The sequence below is a fragment of the Equus asinus genome, chromosome 5, assembly GCF_041296235.1.
Source record: "Equus asinus isolate D_3611 breed Donkey chromosome 5, EquAss-T2T_v2, whole genome shotgun sequence".
In the NCBI taxonomy this organism is placed as follows: Eukaryota; Metazoa; Chordata; class Mammalia; order Perissodactyla; family Equidae; genus Equus; species Equus asinus.
This window is the reverse complement of record NC_091794.1, coordinates 61,820,300-61,836,658: the sequence shown is the minus strand read 5'-3', so window position 1 is coordinate 61,836,658 and position 16,359 is coordinate 61,820,300. Positions and strand designations below refer to the sequence as shown.

Here is a 16,359-nt window from a genome sequence, read left to right as displayed (position 1 = left end):
TTTTGCATGAAGATATCCACTTTTTCAGGAACCACTTGTTGAGAAGACTGTTTTCCCGCTGTTGAATAACCTTGGCAATCTTATTTCTGGGCTCTCTATTCTGTTCCGATTGTCTATGTGTCTGTCTTTACGCCATTACAATGCTGTTTTGATATTGTAGGTTTGTAGCAAGTTTTAAATCAGTAAAAAGAGAGTCCTCCAAATTAGTACTTCCTTTCAAGACTATTTTAGACATCTGGGCATACTTGAGATTCCATACGAGTTTTAGGATGGGTGTTTTTCAGCACAAAATGTCATTGGGATTTTGATAAGGACTGCATTTAATTGGTTCATTTCTTTGAAGAAGTTGACATCTTAACAACATGGAGGCTTCCAATCCACGATCACAGGACACCTCTCATTTCTGGTAGTGCCGGGTGGTGTTCAGGTGGAGGGGACAGCACTCTTCCAAGTAGTCACGCAGGGTCCCAGAATTCCTCCACACTGTGCCTTTGCCATTTCCTCAGAACTTATCGACATCTGCATCCAGTCAAAGGAGAGAAAAATGCGTGTCAAATGCATGTGGGAAGTTTTCAAGGACCGCGTGTGGATATGGCACACGTCTGTGCCACCCTCTCCCCTGGCCAGAACTACGCACGGAACCAGCAGACCCTAACAGTCGGCACTGCAGGCAGAATCAGCGGACCCCACCAAATTTGGGACTGTGGACTAACCAAGGGCTAGAGACTCAGCGTCCCAGGGAACCATCTGCCAACTCCAGCTGCCTGCTAAGACTCTGACTGGCACTGTGGACTAACCCAGGGCTGAGACAGATGCTCTGCTAGAGCATCCTGTCAGACTAGACTGGCCCGTTAAACTGCGCCTGGAAAGACAGTTAGATCAGGAGCTCAATGCAAGGACAGCGGATCTGAGATACACAAGACGCTTACCCATGGCCCTCAGAAACAGGAAAAAAGACGTAGAATCCAAAGGCTTCATGGCCACCAACGCTTGTGTTTCTCATCCACGAAGCCATGAGAAGTCTCCTTCCAATCCCCCTGCTGCCACCAAGCCGTTAAGAAACAAAATGCAACCGTGTAAGTCTAAAGAACTTCGTTGCTTTATTCACCAATTCCTGCACCCAGAGGCATCCAATCTAGCAGATAGAAAGGAGCTCCAAGGAGCTGTACGGAATGAAAGACTTTGAAAGGAAGAAGAGAGAAGGAAAAGACGTCACAGCAGGCGGGAAGGTGGCTGGCTTATTGCAAGGTTACTTTCCACACGGGACTGCAGGAGTCTATGATGTGGAATACCTATCTAGTGCTGATTGGGGGATTCCTGATCCAGTGGGTTAAGATTCTGTTTCCGGGAGAGTCGAAAATCTAATGAAGTCAAGACTCAGTTTGGTGACGTGGGGCTTAGCGTAAGAGGCTCCTCTTGGGGCCCGCCGTCTGGTTTTGACACATGACTCTGCTGGCCCCCTGCTGGCCCCAGGTACACCCGGGTTTCCCTTCCTGACCATTGTTGGTCACACATCCACTGCACCTGCCTCCAGTTCTCCCCCTTCCACACCGCAATCCCCGCCATGACTCCCTCTGACACTATCACGACTTCTCCCACCACACTGCCCTGCTTTCCACAAGGCCAGCAAGAGGCTCCGTAAGCACCACTTCAGCAGTCCAGTGGGCTGAGCGGGCTGCCCAGCATCGGGACTCAGAAACTGGTGGGCCTGTCACATGGCCTCCAATCACCGGTACCCCAGCTGAAGTGCCTGCCCTGATGAGATACTCAAATTTAGCCAACTCCATCGAACAACATCTTGCTGCAAGCTTCCCTTAAAAATGCTCCACCCAATTTCTGCCCCAACTGTTTTTTGAGGAGTCGTTTTGGGGGAGCCTTTGAGGCCACCTTGGTGATTCTGTGCCCGGGCACAAGCAGCTCTTAGCCCACACACCCTTTGGTTGCACCACCTGGAATCGTAGAGCACAGGGAGCCAGTGGATGGGCACCAATCACTGGTTTGACCCCCAAGAGCCGGTGAATAGTTCATAGCAGGAACATCCACTTTCGGGTCTTCCTGTGGGCGCACGTCACAAGGCGCTCCCTGGTACCCCGCTCTCCCCCACATCCTCTGATCAGCTTTCCGCAGGCGATGTTCTGCAGTCCATCATTGTCTCCACGGACCTGCCCCTAGAGCTGTACCCCACAGACCAGGAGTCCCTGAGTTTCCTGCCCTGACAGGCTACCACCGACCCAAAGAGATATGTCTGTTCTACTAGGATGACTGGACTGGCATAGAGGACGGGCCCTAGCCACAGAAAATCAGGTAATTGAGGCCACCCAGAAGTGTGCACAAACAGAACCCAACACGGACAGCAGCTCCATGAGACTCTATTCTACTCCTTGTAGGACAGTCGCCTAAGTCTCTGCCAAATGGTTTTAGGAAACCACCTGGCCTCAGACTATCTCTACTGGCCAAGGAAGGAGGGGTCGGGGCCCTCCCATGGTCTACCACCTGCATGTACATCAACAACTGACAAGTTCAAACCTACCTACACCAGAGGGTCCAAGAGGTGAGAATACTGCCCAGTATTACTGAGATCTCTGAACAGATTCCCAGGGCCCCCAAGACCACTGAGCTATTTTCTTGGCTGGTCTTTTCAAGGTGGAGACCATGACTATGGACTGGATCTCCGACTGTAGCTTGTGTGATTTTTGTACTTGCTACTAGACCCTAATCAGATGTTTACTCTCAGGGCTACACCGTGCCTTACCCCTAATAGCTGCATGAATTACCCTAATTTCAAATTTTCCCTGAAGAAAATCTGCTCAACATAAAATACACCATTTTAAGTACTTGAAAGTACACAAGTCAGTGACGTTTAGGACAATGAGAATGTTGTGTGGCTGTCACTACTATCTAATTGCAGAACATTTTTAATACCTTGCAAAGAAACCCAGCCTCGCTGTCTCTGTGCTTTGCCCTAACCCAAGTCCACAGAAAGACCTTATCTGTTTCCTCTCCCTGCAGATTTGCTATTCTGGGCATTTCATTCAAATGGAATCATAGAATCTGTGGCTTTGTGTACCACTTCAATTAGCACACTTTTTTAAGGATCATCCAGGGCCTAGCACGTAGCAGTGCTTTCTTCCTTTTTAGGGCTGTGTTATATCCCATAGTATCAATATGCCACATTTGCTTTATGTGTTCATAATTTGGTGGAAAATTGGGTTTATTTCATTTTTGGGCTACCGTGAATAATGCTGCTTTGAATGTCCATGGACAGGTTTTCCTGCAAACATATGTTTTCCATGTTCTTTTGGAGATGCCTCACAATGGACTGTCCAACTCAAAGGCAATGATTGCTTGAAGATGTTAAGAAATGCAAAGCTGTGCTCTACAGTGGCTGCATCATTTTACGTTCCCACCAGTGATGTATGAGGGCTCCCCTTCTTCCACATCTTTACCAACACTTGGGATTTTCCTTTATGTTGAATACAGCCTATACATTGAGTTGGAAACAGTAGCACATTGTGGTTTCAATTTCCCTTTCCCTAATCATGAATGACATCTAGCATCTCTCTTGTGCTTATTGGCCATCCGCATATCTTCTGGAGAAATGTCTATTTCAACCATTTGCCTATTTTAATTGTTTTGTCTTTTATTATTGAGTTCTAAGAGATATTTATGCATTCTGAACACTAGATTATACAAGTTGAAAGTCGGCGAATTCAAGACCCAGCTTTCAACAATGGATAGAACATCCAGACGGAAAAGAAGGACACCCTAGAAATAAATGACATTAAATACTAAGAACATTTTATTGAAGAGCAGCAGAATACACCTTCTTCTCAAGAGCACACAGAGTATTTTCCAGAAGGGATCACGTTTGAGGTCACAAAACAAATCTTAACAAAATTAAGACGATTGAAATCATACCAAGCATCTGTCTTGAACACAATGGCGTGAGACTAGAAATCAATATCGGGAAGAAACCTGCATCATTCCTGAGAGATGGAAATTAAACAGCAGCCTCTTACACAGACATTAGGTCAAAGAGGAAATCAAGAGAGAAATTAAAAAATAGCTCAAGACAAACAAAAAGAATTAAAAACACACCAAAATTATGGGATGCAGCAAAAATAATACTGAGGGAAGTTTGCAGTGATCAACTTGTAATGTCTTAAAGAAGAAGGACCTCAAATTGACAACCTAAGTGACAACACACAGAACTAGGAAAAGGGAAAACTGAATCCAAAGCTAACAGAAGGATGGAAGTCACAAAGGTGAGAACAGAAGAAAGGAAATAGAGGAGAAAGACAAAAGATCAAAAGGAGGAGTCAATGTTTTGAAAAAATAAAATTGACCAACCCTTAGAAGACAGAACGCCTGACAGAAGAAAAGAGAGAACAATCAAGTAAAGTAAATGAGAAGTGAAAGAGGAGGCCTCACAATCGATGCTTCAGAAATACGATCATAGAGACCCTCCATCCTCTTGCTCACTAACACACTGGGTGACCCAGCAGACTGAGTAAGTTCCTAGCAACAACCTACCCAGTCTCACTCAGGAGGAAACAGACAACTGAACAGACCAATGACAGATACGGAGGCTAAGTCAGTGATCACAAATCTATCATTTAAAGAAAAAGACCTTTCTAATTTCCACTAGACACACTTAAAACCGGTTACATGCCAAGCCAATCTTTATTTGAGTTATTTACTTAATGTTAAAATACAGCTGATAAAAATATTCATAATGCTCTTTTATGTAGAGAGTTTGAAGGTAAAGTTTCTTGAGAAAACTACAGGTTTTTGTACTTGGTACACAGGGAATGAAATTCTAAAGCACGGAGAATGCGCATTTCTTCACATGGTTAGCGCCCCAGTTTTAGTGAATACCTCTGAGAGATGAGCAAATACAATAAAGTGTATGACTAAAGCATCACACTTCACTCAAGACTCATTCTATATAGCCACCCTATCTGCAAATATTTAGTATGTTATTTCTAATACTTCACAGTATCACTGCCATCGATGATAGTAATACTAAATTTCCCTTTGAAAGCATCCTGACTTGCCAATTTCTTTGACTTTCTAATACTAGAACACTTATACAGGTAAACTGAATATGTTAAAAATGAAATGGAAAACAAGGTAAAATTAAGCTAGCATAAGAAAATTATTTGACGTACTTGAATATTTGAAGAAGATAAAGTTAGATAAAATTTATTTGAAAAAGTAAGATGTCAACAAGTTTAAAAGTAAATAAGGTGTTTGAAAAATGGTTATATGCATTTAAATATAATGTATTTAATATTTATAATTAATTTTATATTTGTATGATTTAGAGATGCTGCAAGTATACGTTTTTACCAAATGAAATGGGTGTATATTAAAATTAATTCTGCATCCAAGCCTAGATCAATGGCAAACATTGCTAAAAAGAATAAGCTTCTGAGATTAAGAATTAAATCTAAAAGCGGAAAATTTTTATTATCAAATATAAATTACAAAAGTTGTTTTTAGTCAGATTTTTTAAAGGAAAATTATTTCTCAGCATTGCCGGATCTCATAGCACGCACAAGATGGCAACATTCTACATAATACCCACTTTCTCCAGAGGGGTGTGGAGAACCACATTAGATTTTGGTCAGCTCTGAAGTGGCTGCCACCAGGTTGTTTGTCCTAATTCTCTAATAGTAAATGAACTTGACAAAGATTTCTCTTTTTTTCCACACTTGGACTTGAAAGATTTCATTGTTTGTGGTCAAGTAGATTGATTCAAATAATCTCACAAAGTAAAAGGGTTCATAGCTCAGGGAAGATGCTTTCCGAACATTTCCTGAATTGAGTTTGGATTGTTATCCTCATTAGATCTTTTACTTCTAGTGTTTCTCATACGCCTGCTGCCTGATTAAAACTCATCCTTACAATATGAATCAAGAAATGTGGCCAAAGAAGGATGTGGTTCGTTTTCAAAATAGACAGATAATCTCTGAATTTTTAACTACGAAGACATGCCTTTTATTTTACACACATTGAATAATGCACCTTTCCTGATATAAAATGTTAAGGGCTCTTTAGAGCAAGTAGCAGATTAGAATCCCCTTGACTGTCAACGAGTGGTTCCAGAAACATATCGATTATGACTGGTTGTAAAATAAAATTTGTCCCTAGTTTGTGTTATTATTTACAAAGTACAGTATTTGTTTTTTTGTGTGTGAGTAGAAATTTAAACTTACTTTTTGGATATTGTTGAAATCCTCTCTCTCTTTTTCTCTGTATCTCTTTTATTTATTTTAAATCACTTGTAATTCACGTATGGATTCCATGATACTTCATGCCTGGATAGTATATTTATGCTCTGAGTTTTTCCAACAATGACTTCATAAATATTTTTAGATATATGATACAATTTAATTTCACTCGTTGAATTTGGTTGTTATATCTTCTTAGTCACTTTTTGACTCTCAACTTGCTTCAACTTTTTTATTTTGTGACATCAATTTCTTATGAACGAATGACAGTTGTCTTATAGCTTGTCCTGCTTCTGGATTTACTTAATGATTTCTTCTTAATTCCATTTATTTCCTATAATTTAGAAACAAGGTTTAAGGAATTAATTATATTTAGATTAAATATTTTAGCAAATATACTTCATGAGGTATCATATCAGAAACACCATAAGTAGCTGCTTTTTCATTTCCTTTCAACATCATGTACAAGTTTGTGACAAGGCAAAAATTGTTTTCAGCTTTATTGAGATACAATTGCTAAGGTACATCTTAAAAGGTCTCATCCCCAGAAAAAAAATTGTAGCTACATGAAAATGTGCTTTTAATATCATTTATAACTAGTGTCTTGTCTTTGAGGAAAGATAATGAAAATGGGCTTCTTTCTTCCACACATTCAGTAATTCTGTAACATTAGGCTATGTGATAGTCACAAATAAAGGCTTAAAAAAGTATTAAATTTTTGCAATTCCTACCTCACTCATGGACTTCATCATGCTTGTTTCATGAGCTTTAACATTTGTGTGACTCAAGTATTTCACCAATATCTGAAAGTCAATATACAGCTATTAGCAATAATTTTATCAACAAGCTTTGCTCATGGTATTGGGGTTTTATTCTAATTTGAAATGAAGGTAACCTAAAAGATTTCACAGTTATTAGTCAAGAATATGCTCGATCAGCAATAGCAGTGTGAAAATCAATAAACAGAAACCTCACTGAAAATAGAGTTGAGAGGCCAGAAAGGAGAGCTCTCACATGTATTAACCATTGCAGAGCCCAACAGGAAGAAGACTTCCTCTTCCTGCCCAGTAATAGCCAAGGAGAGACTGTCACAACACGGCCAACGAAAAGCCACCACACTTTGATCTCCCAGTCTCCTCCAATGGGCTTTTTGCTTACAATAGCTCTCCCAACTTTCTTTGCCCCTCTATAACAGGGTTTCTCCTCCCCTTGTTGCTCAGGACTTGCATGTGGCTCGCCATAGTTGCAGACTCCAAATTGCAGTTCTTTGCTGATCCCAGGTGAAGCCATTTTGGCTGGAGAAATAATTGGCTGTCTGTGTCTTTAAGGTCAAGACCAGAAACAATGTTGAAGTCACCATGTAATAGAGCCTTCTAAATACTGACACTGAAATCAAATTGTAAATTAAAGCTCTTGTTTAGTTTATCCCTAACATGTGAATACGTATACAAATGCAAAAATGAGCAGTGTCTTATAGAAAAATGAAGTCTAAAATAAAAGTCTCTCTATATCTTGAATCTAACTTACAATTCCCACTGTGTCATTCTATATCGGTCAAATGTTGCCAAAATAATATTGTGAAACAAACTACCCCAAAATTCTGGATCCTGAAATGAGAATCATTCATTTTCATCTGTGCAATTGTACGTAAGTTTATTTAGGGTGGGCTCATCTGGGCTTAGCTCCAAGCTGGAGATTGCCAGTTTCTTTCATCTGTCTCCCATACTCTATGTATCAGCAGGCTAGCAGAGGCATCTTCTTCTTCTTCTTCTTCTTTTTTTTTTTTGAGGAAGATTAGCCCTGAGCTAACATCTACCGCGAAACCTCCTCTTTTTGCTAGGAAGATTGGCCCTGAACTAACACCTTTGCCCATCTTCCTCTACTTTATATGTGGGATGCCTGCCACAGCATGATTTGATAAGTGTTTGTAGGTCCACACCCAGGATCGGAACAGGCAAACCGTGGGCCTCTGAAGCGGAGCATGCGAAGTTAACTGCTATGCCACTGGATGGGCCCCGGAGACATCTTCTTACTGTGGCAATACAAGAACCACATGAAGGGAAGTCCAACTGTGCAAGTCCATTTTAAGCCTCAATTTGCACAATGTCTGCTAGCATCCTTTGAATCAGGGAACCACATGCCCCAGTCCAAAGACAAAGGTTAGAGAAATAACCTCTGCCTCTAAAGGGAGAAAATGCAGGGTTATGTGACCAACTGCCTGGATACAGAAAGGAAAGAAGCATTTGTTCCAATTACTCAATTTAGTACACTTCCGATGTATTGTCCACTCTGGACTCATCAAATGTAAGAAGTATTTCCTGAACTTTCTATAAGCTTTCATGCTTTGGGCATTTAATTTCACTTGCCAATGACTTTTCCTAAATTTGTACTCTTTCCCTCTGTGTCTCCCTCTGTATCTGTCTCTCCCTCTTTCTTAGCCTATGAAAACAACATGAAGTGTCTATTCTCAGTGAGTTATTTTTCAAAACATCTAAATTTTTTGGTCTGTGACAGAGAGCAAAGAGAACAGAAAAAATGTGAAAGTCGGTGAGATATTTCGGGGGAAACCTAAACTAACGAGGAGGAAGAGTACACAAAACAACCTTGGTTACCTGTCCCCCTTAGCGAACAAGTGTGAGGAATGTGCCCGTGCAGGGTTTCCTATTGACCGGGTCCCGGCTTCCTTTGCACATGTAGCGCTGTACAGATATCTGCGCTCATGCTCTCCATCAATAGTGTGCACTGTATTGCACTGTAATTACAATGCAATCCACTGCCGGGAACTGCTGAGAGGCTAATTAAGTAATTTCTACAAATTACTTTTAGATGCTTCAAGGAAAGTAGTTTATGGATGTCAATTATAGTTCTGAAGTATTTGCTGCTAGTTATTGTCTGAAAAAGATGACTACTCCCATCTTTGTTTAATGTGTTGAAATTGTCCTTAGTTATATAACATGTTGACAATTTTCCCTATTTTCCTTCCTAGAGAAGTAAATAAAGTTTTGTTCAAATTAACTGTGAACATAGAATTTTTCAAACAAATAAATGGAAAATTACCTTAATAGAAATTAATAAAAATAATTAAATAGAAAACAAATCACATGTGATTCTATAGCATCAGAATAATTGTAAAATATCAAAATACTTTATTGAGATGTTAAGGAAACTTCGAGCAGAACTTTGTGTGTCATTAATCATGAAAGGCTCTGTTCTTCAAAAGTCGAAGTAATTTTTATTATAATCTTGCTAAGAGAATTCTTTCTGTAAAAACATTTCAACGATGCAATAAATAGACAAAGAATAAATCTATAGAGCTATGCACAGCTAGATACGTGGATAATCCACAGCTTCCTGGATGTGGGAGCAGTTCTACAACTTCATCATTCAGCATTAAAAAAGGGGTATTTTTTAAATATATTTTACAAAACAAAGATACGTGTATGCATCATTTAAAGCGATTAGAAATCTACCAATCTTTTTATTATAGTGGGGGATTCTGTAAACATTTCATAATACTGTAATGAAACGGAAAATGAAAATGACTATGAAAAGTAAGCCAGACGAATTATCACAAAAGGAGGAAAGTCCGCACTATTTCTAAAATAACATTACCCCTTTTCATTTAGAAAATAGTAGGGAATGTCTTCATTAAAACAATTAGTAACTTTGAATTTGGGCACGTTTAAAGAAAATTTCCAAGTATTTCAATATTAAGGAATATAATGTATGCAGAATATTCATGTGTGAATTGTGAACAGAAAAAAATCAGCATATAGAAAAAGGACATTTTGTCCTAGACTTATAGTCTCTTTTATTATATGATATTTATATATTTCTGCTTGTATTTTTCTATTGACACTTCTGCCTAGACTTATCTAGACTTACTTTTAACAGTTTCAAGCTGAATATACCTACACTTATAAGTATGATAAAAATGATGTGGTAATGTTTCTCATACACTTTAATGCAAAAAGCTTAATTATATTTCACATTATATCTTAAATATATTGACAGGCCAAAAATACAAAAAAAAATGTGTTTTCATGACATATTTTGCATCTCATATCTTAAAACATTTTAACTTACATGGATGAATATGAATAAACATCAATTGAAATATTAATTTTATGTACCAAATTCAACTAATTATCACTCTCAGAAGAAGGCGATCTTTCTTTTGCTTTCTTTTTATTGAGGAAGATTCACTCTGAGTTGACATCTGTGCCAATCTTCCTGTATTTTGTGTGTGGGTTGCTGCCACAGCATGGCTGCTGATGAGTGGTGTAGGTCTGTGCCCGGGAATAGAACCCAGGCCACTGAAGCGGAGTGTGCCAAACTCAACCTCCAGGCGGTGGGGCCAGCCCCTAACACTTTTTTAAGATTGTAAAAATTGTAAGGGAAAACAAACTTTAGAATACACATACACACACACACACGTATTCACAAAATAGTTCATTTAATAAACATTTACTAATTATTAATTAATAAATGAATGGAATAGTTAATAGATTAAAAATTCTCAGAGTTCTCGAATTATAGCCATTTAAATCAGCATAGCCATAGATGTATTTGGAAAAATTAGCTATACCGTTTTTATGATTATACAAATTTAATTAGCACAACTTGCTCATTAAAAAGGTTATCCATAGCATCAGACTGCAGATGCCCCTAAATTGCTATTGTTATTGACAAATGAAATTAATAAAATAATATAGGGCAAATAAGAAACCTAGATGTTGTTTCTCTCACTGAATTTAATAGACACTGGCAAGTGACCCTAACCTCCTGGCAAATCCCTTACCCTCTCTGCACCTCAGATCCCGCCACTGTAAAATGAGTGGCTGCGCTGAATGAACACCACATTCACTTCGTTCTCTGAGATTTCCTGCACCTCTGAAAAAGACTTCTGAATAGTAGGATGTAAAAACTCTGATGACCTGCTAAACCTTACATTTCTATTTTGTAATATGTTCATTTCCTAAAAATTTGAAACTTTATTTGTACATTTCCATTATGTTTATTTATGGACTTTTCACTAACGGAATTTTGAGCATATATATCTTCCTAGAGCTTAAAACATTTCTCTCAACTTCACCTTCATCTGACTCACTTTTGCAAATAATTAAATGTCTCAAGGTGTCAAAAGTAATTTGTTCACAGTAAGATGTAGCTTGGTTGTTCAGGGTTCTGAAAAGGGAAAGGCTAAAAGGGTTGGCAAATGGATTGCACTGTGAAAAAGGAAGAAACTATGCCCTTAAATTGTATATCTTTAAAACTTTCTTGAAAAAAATAGATCACCTCGTTTGTACTTTCCTATGCTGTGTTATAGCTATGAGAATACACAAGTTGTAAGAGCGCTATCCTAGGAAAATAACATGTACTCTTTTTACGTTTTCTGTTACAGTTTTGTTCCTTTAGCTTATAGTTGATTAAAAACAAAGTAAGAGAGAATATTTTAACTAAGAATTTGCCCCATTAAATTTCTTAGTCTTGGAATTACACAATTGTCATTATATTAAATGCTGAGAAGTAAATAATATATAGTCTATGCAAAAACAAAAGCAAACAACACTTATAGACATACCTGAATGTGGATATAGGTCCCTAACCATTAAAAAAACATCACTGGCTTTGGCTTACAAGAGGTGAAGTAAGTAAATCTTGAAAATTGGAAACTAATTCCACTTTACTTTTCTGAAGTTTTCATATCTTAAATCCATGTTTCTAAAATCTATTTCACATGTATTAATTAACTGAAGTTCAGTGTTTATTTTATTTCTTAACTATGCATAATATCACTTTCTTATTTTATTTATATACTAAAATAGTACATTTTTGCTTCAGATTATTGAATGAATTGGACTTTATTAAACCAATTTAATTCTGATGTTTCCTTCTAATCATATTAATATGGACATCCTATTGCTTTTCACTAGTCAAAGTAGAATATCACTACTTTGATCCTTAGACTCAATACACCTATATACAATTAATCTTATGAAGACAGAATTTTTAAGGAGTACTATTTACTTTTTTTTTTCTGCTTTATCTCTCCAAACCCCCCTGTACATAGTTGTATATCTTAGTTGTAGGTCCTTCTCGTTGTGGGATGTGGGACGCCGCCTCAAAGTGGCCTGACGAGTGGAGCCATGTCCGCACCCAGGATCCGAACCCTGGGCCGCTGCAGCGGAGCGCACAAACTTAACCACTCGGCGACGGAGCCGGCCCAGTATGATTTACTTTTGACCGATCTGAGCGTAGAAGTTTGGTACATTAGAGTCAGAGCTTTCTATCCCTTTCAAGTTTCAAAACATAGGATCCCAACACTCAGAGCTACATTAATATTACAAATAGATTGATGATAAATTAAGCTACACAATGAGAAGTAGGATTCTAAATATGTCTACTTATTGAGTATTTTAAACAAGCCAGGCACTGTGTTAATTATGTTATAGATATAATTTTTAATTCTCACAAGCCTTCAAGTTAGGTATTTTTCTCCTCTTCATTTTTCAGTGAAAGTAATTAACTCACCCAAAATCACACAACTGAAGGTTGACCCAGTATTAGAAGTCATGATTTCTCCAACTCCAAGGCATTTTTTGACTTCTTGATTCTACACACTAATACGTGACAACTATAAATAAAAGAATCGTGTCTCCTGCTTTGCTCAAGTGAGCCCGTCTTTCCTCCTGTTGTCTTAGAAAAATAAATATAGAGCTTTCTTCATTATCGGAAAAATCCTGGCTTGGATGAAAAATTATATGGTGTCCCTAAATATAGAAATTATATAAGGGATTTTTACTTTAATATCTAATCAACAAGGCATTTGTGAAAATCATTAATTAGCTCAGTATAATCTGTATTCCAGTAAAGTCTAGCTCCTTTTCTGCGGTTCCTCAGCTGCTGTTTTCTCATTACAACTGTGCAAAGTGCCAGTCTGTTGTGTCAGGAAACTTATTACTGAAATTGTGATTGTTTATTACGTTGTTCAGTGCATAGTTCTTTAAGCGGCAAATTGTCCATTGATTTCTGAAGAAGGCTTTGCCAATTCCAGTCTGCCTGTTCTTGGAATTGAAGAGTCGGGGTAAAATTTAGTTCTGTTTAATCAAGCAACGAGTTCTATGGTTGAGCCTATATGGGTTTTTGTTTGTTTGGATTCTCTATGTAGATACACCTGGGTCAAAGTTCAACATGTTGGCAGGGTAGGAGGTGTATTTTAAATTTTTCCTGGCAATGTCAGTTGAAAAATGGATCTCTCCTCTAGTAGTGCCATAAGATCCTGAAAAACGCCACTAACCCTCACCTGGCCACAGCAGTTAGGGAGCAATTTTGATTAATGACGTGGTCACCTGCTTAGAGCAGGTTATTACACATAAACATCCGTTTCTCGAAGAAGCATCGTGGACCTCTGGCCTTCAATAAAATTTGTAACTCCACATTTCTTTTTAAACTACTTAAGATCTACAATTTCTCTAACTAATGGAAAAAGCAGAATGTAGAGTATGAAGAATAGGTTGTGAGTCATATAGATGCGATTGTTAATCCCTGTCCTGCCACTTATTAGGGTGTGACCTCAGATAAATCTCTTAAATACCTTCAGCCTCCTGGTTCTTATCATCATATAAAGATCTGAGTGCATAATACACTATGCTGTCCAAGGAAGAGGTGATTTATAGCTCAGACAAAGCGTTTATCTCAGGGCCTGGAGCCTAGTACTCGCTCAGTAAAATAGAGCTACTATGGTATGATTGTTACATTGCACACTCAGTTTTAAACATCAAGTTTGCAACTACCCAGAGACACAAAATTGTGAAAATCACAACGTAACTTCCACAGTCTAGATAGATAGACTGTAATGCAGAGTGAAAATACAAACTCAACTATTTTAATTGTAGATGTGAGAACATTTTATAACATTTGAATTCATCATTAGTATTTATTATCTTCTACTGGTTTCCATACAAAACTATTTTCCTCATTTTCTTAAAAATAGACTCAAATAAATTTTAGGTAAATTAATGCCTTAAACAAAAATCAAGGTATCTGCCTTCTAGTTCCTAGACTGACAATGTGTTCTTTGGGGAAAAAATATCGAATTGATAATTCTTATTCATAAGGAGGAAATGTGTAAAATAATCTGTCCACAACGATAAAGATAAGATTTCTGTTAACTCTTGGAGGAGATGGATTCGTGGCTGCTGAGTTTAATACCTTATGGGGAAAATATCTGTTAATATTCAGCAACTCTTAGGAATATGCATTTCTTCCCTAAAATGAAATAAATATGATGGAATATTTACAACAGATAAAAATCAATAACATTTCACCCATGTTATTTCAGAACTAATATGACTCTATGGAAGATCTTCATTCCATAATTTCTTATGTTATAGAAACTTTTTAAAGACTCCTTCACTATATTTTTTTCTCAGTGGTATATTATTTCATGGTGAATACCATTCTAATAATAGTAGTTAAAATTTATGATCCCCATATCAATAATATGATTATGTTTCCAAAGACACAGAGTTTCTTACATGTTTGACAAATAAGTTTTAAAATTTTACTTAATAATTTTGATCTGAGTAAATCATTTTGAAACTTAATACTCATTTTGTAATCTTCACCATGTCCATGGTGACTTCACAACAGGCCAAGCCCTTTTTCTAAATGCAGTTAAGCTTGTATCCTTAGCAGATCAAGTACAAATACTTCCACTCTGTTCTCTTAACTTTTAACCCACTATTTTTCAACTCCAACTTAAAATTCTCATTTTTCCCTCCCATTTTTTCCAGATAAAAGTGGCCTTCTATATCTAATAGAACAAAGGTTTATCTCAGTTCAGGGAAAATAGTTATTCTAATTGCAAGTGCCATAGAATATGTTTTCTGTAAAAGATGAGATTTGGCTAAATACACTCACAAATTAGTTCATCATCCTTTTTTGATCTCTCTAATTTATACCAGGTAGTTCAGCTTCTGATTGCTTGCTAATATTCAGGGACACTGAGCATTAATAAGAAACCATATCCTTTAATTTGCATGAAAACATAGATTCCTATAGAAAGAACAGGAACCTGATTTACATTGCTATTCAGGAAGCTTTGGAAATTATCACGTGTGAAGATGTGTTGAAGAGTTAGGCGTGCACTAAAAGAAAAACCTAAACATTACTGTGGGACTTTGCCTTTCCGGCCTCAAACCTTGAACTCCATATCATTGGTTGTGTTCTCTGATGAAGCAAGAATGTGATTGAAATCAAGAACCACTTTCCTGAGGGCAGCAGAGCTACTTCAGGACCCATGACCACCTGTGCAAGTAGATTATTAGAAGAGGAAGAAATTCAGATAGACAAAGAGAAATATCAGACAGCATTGGTTAAGAGACAATTAGCAGCAGCATCAGCAGCAATCCATGAAGAGAAAAATAATAGTAATGTAAAAGAGTAGTATGAGTCCCCTCCACGTTCCTCCATAAAGATCCTTGTTTTCTGAGAGTAATAGAAACGATACTACGGTGGAAGATATTGGATTTGCATGGTAAAGAAACAAGACTACTTTTTTGGGAAAATGTCTGTGTGTAGCCTCTGCCCATTTTTTGATCAGTTTGTTTCTTTTTTTGTCATTGAGTGGTATGAGTTCTTTGTATATTTTGGAAATCAACCCCTTGATTTGCAAATATATTCTCCTGGTTGGTGGGCTGTCTTTTCATTTTGTTCATGGTTTCTTTTGCTTGCAGAAGGTTTTTAGTCTGACATAGTCCCATTTGTTTATTTTCTCTTTTATTTCCCAGGCCTGAGTAGACACGGTATTCAAAAAGATGCTGCTAAGACTGATGTCAAACAGTGTACTGCCTATATTTTCTTCTAGGAGTTTTATGGTTTCAGATCTTACATTGAAGTCTTTAATCCATTTTGAGTTAATTTTTGTGTATGGTGTAAGATAATGGTCTACTTTCATTCTTTTGCATGTGACTGTCCAGTTTTCCCAACACCGTTTATTGAAGAGACTTTCCTTTCTCTATTGTATGTTCTCAGCTCCTTTGTCAAAGATTAGCTGCCCATAGATGTGTGGTTTTATTTCTGGGCTTTCAAATCTATTCTATTGATCTATGTGTCTGTT

The 16,359-nt window shown here is 37.6% G+C and overlaps 1 protein-coding gene across 1 annotated transcript in view; it reads left to right on the top strand.

Moving 5' to 3' along the window:
• LOC123285602 (ral guanine nucleotide dissociation stimulator-like) overlaps positions 1 to 16,359 on the top strand; it is a 372,006-nt gene that overhangs the window by 106,864 nt on the left and 248,783 nt on the right. The gene's annotated exons all lie outside the window — the stretch shown is intronic.